A 6018-nucleotide genomic window follows, 5' to 3' on the forward strand; every position below is an offset into this window, starting at 1 on the left:
TGATGGGGGATTGGGGGAGAGAGGAAAAGGGGTGATGGGCATAGAGGAGGCCACTTGTTGGGATGAACACTGGGTATTGCAAGCGAGCAATGAACCATGGGAATCTACCCCCAAAACCAAGAGCACACTTTACACATTGTATGTTAGCCAATTTGACAATAAATTATATTTTAAAAAAAGTAAATTGCCATATTCACCTCATAATTTAGTCCTTTTTTTCCATATTTATATTACAGAATCAGACATACCCGCATAGGTACTTTTGACTGCATTTTAGTCAGCTTGTGCTTACTTCAGCAGGACATGTACTAAAATTAGAACAACACGGAGATTAGCATGGTCCCTGCGCAAGGGTGACATGCAAATTTGTGACGTTAGTCATCTAGATGGCCTCTTTCTAGAAAATTTGGAAATTTTTAACCTCAGGTTTTGAAAACTTCACCAGGGGTACTTGACCAGAGGATCAGGAATGTCCTCCTCTGGAACATTTACTATGCATGTTTATTTGTTTAATGCGTGTCTGCCAGGCTTGTCTGTAAATTCCATCAAGGCAGAAATCAGTAGCTCCACCAAATGGCAACAGGCCCAACCCCATTAATCAAGAAGCACTTTGTTTTCAGGTACTACCATTTTGAGGTAATGGTAGGAGAGGTGCAGGGCAGGGATAGATTGAAGACATACTCAGGAAATAAAATGAGCAGATCTAACAATCTGCTGAAGGATTGCAGAAAAATATTCTTGAGCTTCAAGCTTAAGTTGTTGGATGGGCATATCCCCAGTCAAGGAAGAAATGCATTTGGTGGGAGATTAGTTTGGTGGGAGATCATATGTTTTGGGATGTCTGTGGGAGCTAATCATCCGTGAGTAAGTGTAGATACATGGGAATCTGCACTTCTCTGGCGGGGCAGATGGCCCCCAAAGATGCCTGTGCTCTCATTCTCAGAGATGTTGTTTTCCATGACAAAGAGACTTTGCACATGTGTTTGAAGTTAGGAATCTTAAAATGGTGAGTGTACTCTGCATTACCCAGGTGGGTCCAATCCAATCACAGGCGTTCTTTAAAGCAGATCTTCCCCAGCTGCAGAGAATCCCAGAGGGCAGCGTGGAAAACCCTCAGCCTACTGTTGCTGGTTTTGACGCAGAAAGGCAGCCTTGAGCCACGAATGCAGCGTGCTAGGCTTCAAGACGCTAGAAAGGTAAGGAAATGCTTTGTCACAGAGTCTCTAGAAAGAACTCGGGTTTGCCAACACCTTGTTTGTAGCCCAGTGAACTCTGAAACTGATTTTGGACTTGTGACCTTTCAAACTGTAAGAGAGTAAACTTATGTTGTTCTAAGCTTACACCCATTTGTGTTATTTTTTTTTTTTTTTTTTGCTTTTGGTTTTTATTTGTCCTGTATTTTTTTTTTATATATGAAATTTATTGACAAATTGGTTTCCATACAACACCCAGTGCTCATCCCAAAAGGTGCCCTCCTCAATACCCATCACCCACCCTCCCCTCTCTCCCACCCCCCATCAACCCTCAGTTTGTTCTCAGTTTTTATCATTTGTGTTAATTTTTAACAACAACACTATAAAATGAAGAAAGCCACTATCCTGTTTCCCCAAACAAAACAAGTTTATGAAACTTGATAACGTAATTCTCTGGGGCCACATTCTCTAAAGCCAAGAAAAGGAGCAAATTCTCCCCCTCAGTTCCCTTTCATTTTGAGAGACATTTGCTTAGTTGTTGATCTCTGAACTGGGTTTTCACGGACAAATTCTTATGATGCTGCTGAGGAAGCTGGCAGGTGAGGCATGCTGTGACATCCAACAGACAACACAGGGCTGACTCTCTACCAATCACAGGGTCAAAGCCAGATTTTGAAAGAGAAAATTTCACACTCTGCCCCAGTTCTCATTCTCAGTATCTATCAGTTTGGATTTGCTCCATCACTAGTGAAACTCATGCTTTCCTGAGAAGCGGTGGCTGAGCTGTGTTTAGGGAGGGAAGCATGGGTATCTGAGCATGGCTACACTTAGAAGCAACAACGTAAATTGGACACCTGTCTTCCATAATCTCTGATCCTTCTTGTTGAATGTTACAGCGCAGTCTCAGGAGAATCTGTTGATCACCTGGCTGAGACAGTGGTGGTCAGTTTTCTCTGCTGTAAGATTACTCATTTTTGGAATTTTTTTTTTTTTTTTTTTTTTTTTTTTTTTTTTACATATTCTTGTCTTTGGAAGAAACCGACGATGTGCAACCCAAGCATGGGGAGTGGAGGGTTAGGTTCTCCCTCCTTGAATATGGAAAATATGCATAAGTTATTTGGAATTATGTGCATATTTGTCTAGTCTCCACTTTTTTGAGTAAAGTCTTTATAGCGGTATGGACTTGTGACTCCTATATTCTGATTTATAATGCACTACGACTTTATTTTGTTGATAACTTCTTCTGCCTTCAGTCACTGGGAGTTCTTCAAGTTTGTTGCTGTGTCCTGTTGACCTATTCATATTACTATGGGGTTTTTTTTGTTTGTTTGTTTTGTTTTTCTTTGTTTTTGAGTGCCACCTTACTTTCTGGCAATACAAGATCTCAAGATTCATCATGTATTTTTCCTGCCCCAGTCCTGGAATCAGTTTTTTTTTTTTTTTTTTTTTTTTTTTTTATATCCCCCAGGAATCCATGGTTATTTTTATTGGTGAATGGTACTATAAACCAAGATCTGAGTATTAAGTGAGCTCATTGCTACCAGGGAGTTACTGCGTTTAGGTCCCCTTAGGTGGCAGAGTGAGGAAATATATATATATATGCATATATATATATATATATATATATGTGCATACTCTAGCCTGTGTATATAGGCATACCTATAAATATCTTTATATGTGACAGTATTCACTGATACTAAACTGAAAGTGAGTTCATGTGGAGGTCTCCAACTCTAATCCATTACCACATAGATTATTCTAGTCTCTCCCCCTTGCTTTTCTGTAGCCACCTACTCCAACTGTGAGAAAACTTGCTCCCACCATCCATTTTCATTTAATTAATTGTTTGATCCCAGGAGAGATGTGTTTCAAGTGTTGACACGTATCCCCAGGAGATGCAACTTTGTTAACTAGAATACAGTTTTATTTTATTTATTTATTTATTTTTTAATGTTTATTTATTTTTGAGACAGAGAGAGACAGAGCATGAACGGGGGAGGGTCAGAGAGAGAGGGAGACACAGAATCTGAAGCAGGCTCCAGGCTCTGAGCTGTCAGCACAGAGCCCGACGCGGGGCTCGAAGTCATGGACCGTGAGATCATGACCTGAGCCGAAGTCGGACGCTTAACCGACTGAGCCACCCAGGCGCCCCTAGAATACAGTTCTTAAGTGTAGTTCCAATTAACTTTAGAGATCTTATTTCCTACATAGGTTAGCAACTTTTCCTCCACCCTCTTTAATGACATTGTTTCAGGTATTTGTAACTCTGTTAGATTCTTTGTCCCATTCTGTGTTTGGTCTTGAGATCCCATAACTTCTTAAAGGATATATTTTTAAGTGCATATATAAAGGCTCATTTTTGGGCTGTAAGGTTCAGCAGGTTTTAATAAGTGCACAGTACCATATATCCACCCTTGGATTTTTCTATAGAATAGTTTTATGATACTAAAAGCTTCTGTGCTCCGCCAATTTAACATCTCTCTAAACTCTAGCCACCTGTTCATTCATTATCTTCACAGTTTTACCTTTTCTGGAATGTCTTATAAATGGCATCATACAGTTTGTAGCTTTTGCAAACTGCTTTTTTTCATTTATTACAATGCATTTCAGATTCATGTGTCTGCACGATTTGATAACTCATGACTTTTTATCACTAAATAGTATCCTTTTGAATGGATACACAACTTTTTTTTTTTCCTCCATTCACCTGTTGAAGGGTATTTTTGGCACTTCCCCTTTTTTTACATTTATGAATAAAGTGGCTGGCTATAATGATTCACATGCAAGTGTTTGTGTGGACTTGAGTTTTCAACTAAAGAAGGTAAATGTTCAAGTCCTTGCCCATTTTTTATCAGATTATTTTTCTTTTGAGTTATAGGAGTGCCTTATATATTTTGGAAATTCACTCCTTATCATATTGATGGTTTTCAAATATTTTTTCCCATTCTGTAGGTGGCCTTTTCATACCAGTGATTATTTCCTTTCCTGCAAGAACTATTTTAGTTGGTACTCACACATGTCTATTTTTGCTTCTGTTGTCTGCCCTTTTACTGTTCTATTTACCAAAAAAACCATTGCTGAGACTAATGTCAAGAAGCTTTTCTCTTATGTTCTAAGAGTTCTGCAGTTTCAGGTCTTATGTTGAAATCTTTAATCCATTTGAGTTGACTTTTGCATAGTGTAAGGTAGGGCATAATTTCATTTCTCTTCTTCCTTTCTTTCTTCCTCTCTCCATCCCTCCCTTCCCTTGTTTTTTTGTACATATGGATAGCCCGTTTTCCCAGCACCATTTGTTGAAGAGACTGTCCGTTCCCCATTCTGTGTCCTTGGCATCCTTGTCTAGGATGAGTTGACTGTATGGGGTAGGGTTATTTGTGGGCTCTGATTTTATTTCTTTGTCTATATGTATGTATTTATGCCAGTACCATGCTATTTGAATGACTGTAGCTGTAGTGTATACACATTGTACTGTATGTTTTAAAATTAAGAAGTATGATGCCTCCAGCTTTGTTATTTAAGACAAGTTTCACCATTGGTGGGCTTCTATAGTTCCATACCAATTTGAAAATTGTTTTTTTTTTCTATTTCTATAAAAAATTTTGATGGGTATAGTATCAAATCTGTAGATCACTTTAAATAGTATGAACATTTTAACAATATTAAGTCTTCAAATTTATAAACACAGGATGTCTTTCCATGTATTTGTGTGTCTTCTTATTTCTGTCATCAATGTTTTCTAGATTTTAACATACAAATCTTATACCTTCTTGGTTAAATTTAATCCTAAGTATTGTATTTTTTCTGATGCTGTTGTCAATAGAATTGTTTCTTTTATTTTCTTTTCAGATATTTTGTTGTTAGTGTATAGAAATGGACCTGGTTTTTATATGTCTATTTATATTTCCTGCAACTTCACTGAATTTGTTGATTAGCTCTAATGGTTTTTGGTGGAGTCTTATGGTATTCTACTTACAGGATCATGTTACCTGGCAACAGGTAATTTTATCTGACTTTTTTTCTGATTTGGTTACCTTTTCTTTCTTTCCTGATGGCTCTGGCTAGGACTTCCAGTACTCTGTTGGATAGAAGTGGTGAGTGGACACTGTCTCGTTCCTGATTTTAGAGGAAAAAATTTCAACATTACACCATTGAGTATGATGTTAGCTATGGGCTTGTTATATGTGGCCTATTTTATGTTGAGTAATGTTCTTTCCATTCCTTGATGCTTGAGGTTTTTTGTTTTTTTATCATGAAACACTGTTGAATTTGTGAAATGTTTTTCTACATCTGTTGTTGATATGATCATGTTGCTTTTATCCTTCATTATGTTAGTGTGATGTCACACTGATTTGCATAGGTTGAAATATCCTTGCATCCCAAGGATAAATATCACTTGCTCATGGTGTATGATCCTTTTAATGTGCTCTTGAATTTGGTTTGCTAGTATTTGGTGAGGATTTTTACACAATCATAAAATGATTTGGGCAGTTTTTCTCCTCAGTTTTTTTCAAAGTGTTTGACAAAGATTCATATTCATCAACAGAATGAACAGGCAATATGTGAAATGGGAGAAAATATTTACAAACCATACATCTCATGAAGTGTTGGTTTCCAAGATAAGTAAGGGACTCTTTTTTTTTTTCATTAAGGATATTTTATTTAGGGAATAACATATGTAAATAAAGTTTTAATATCATAATAAAGTTCAGAGGCATGAATTACAGGCTAATCCTGCAGGAAACCTCCCTGTGTCTACATTAGATTTATTTTTATTTTTTATTTTTGTAATATGAAATTTATTGTCAAATTGGTTTCCATACAACAT

The 6018-nt window shown here is 37.2% G+C and overlaps 1 non-coding gene across 1 annotated transcript; it reads left to right on the forward strand.

The window, feature by feature from the left end:
- Positions 1-284: 284 nt before the first annotated feature.
- On the forward strand, positions 285-388 carry LOC115509486. Its single transcript, XR_003967384.1, has one exon. It is a non-coding gene; the product is annotated as a U6 spliceosomal RNA (small nuclear RNA).
- Positions 389-6018: the final 5630 nt, after the last annotated feature.

This window comes from Lynx canadensis, chromosome A2 (genome assembly GCF_007474595.2).
Source record: "Lynx canadensis isolate LIC74 chromosome A2, mLynCan4.pri.v2, whole genome shotgun sequence".
NCBI lineage: Eukaryota > Metazoa > Chordata > Mammalia > Carnivora > Felidae > Lynx > Lynx canadensis.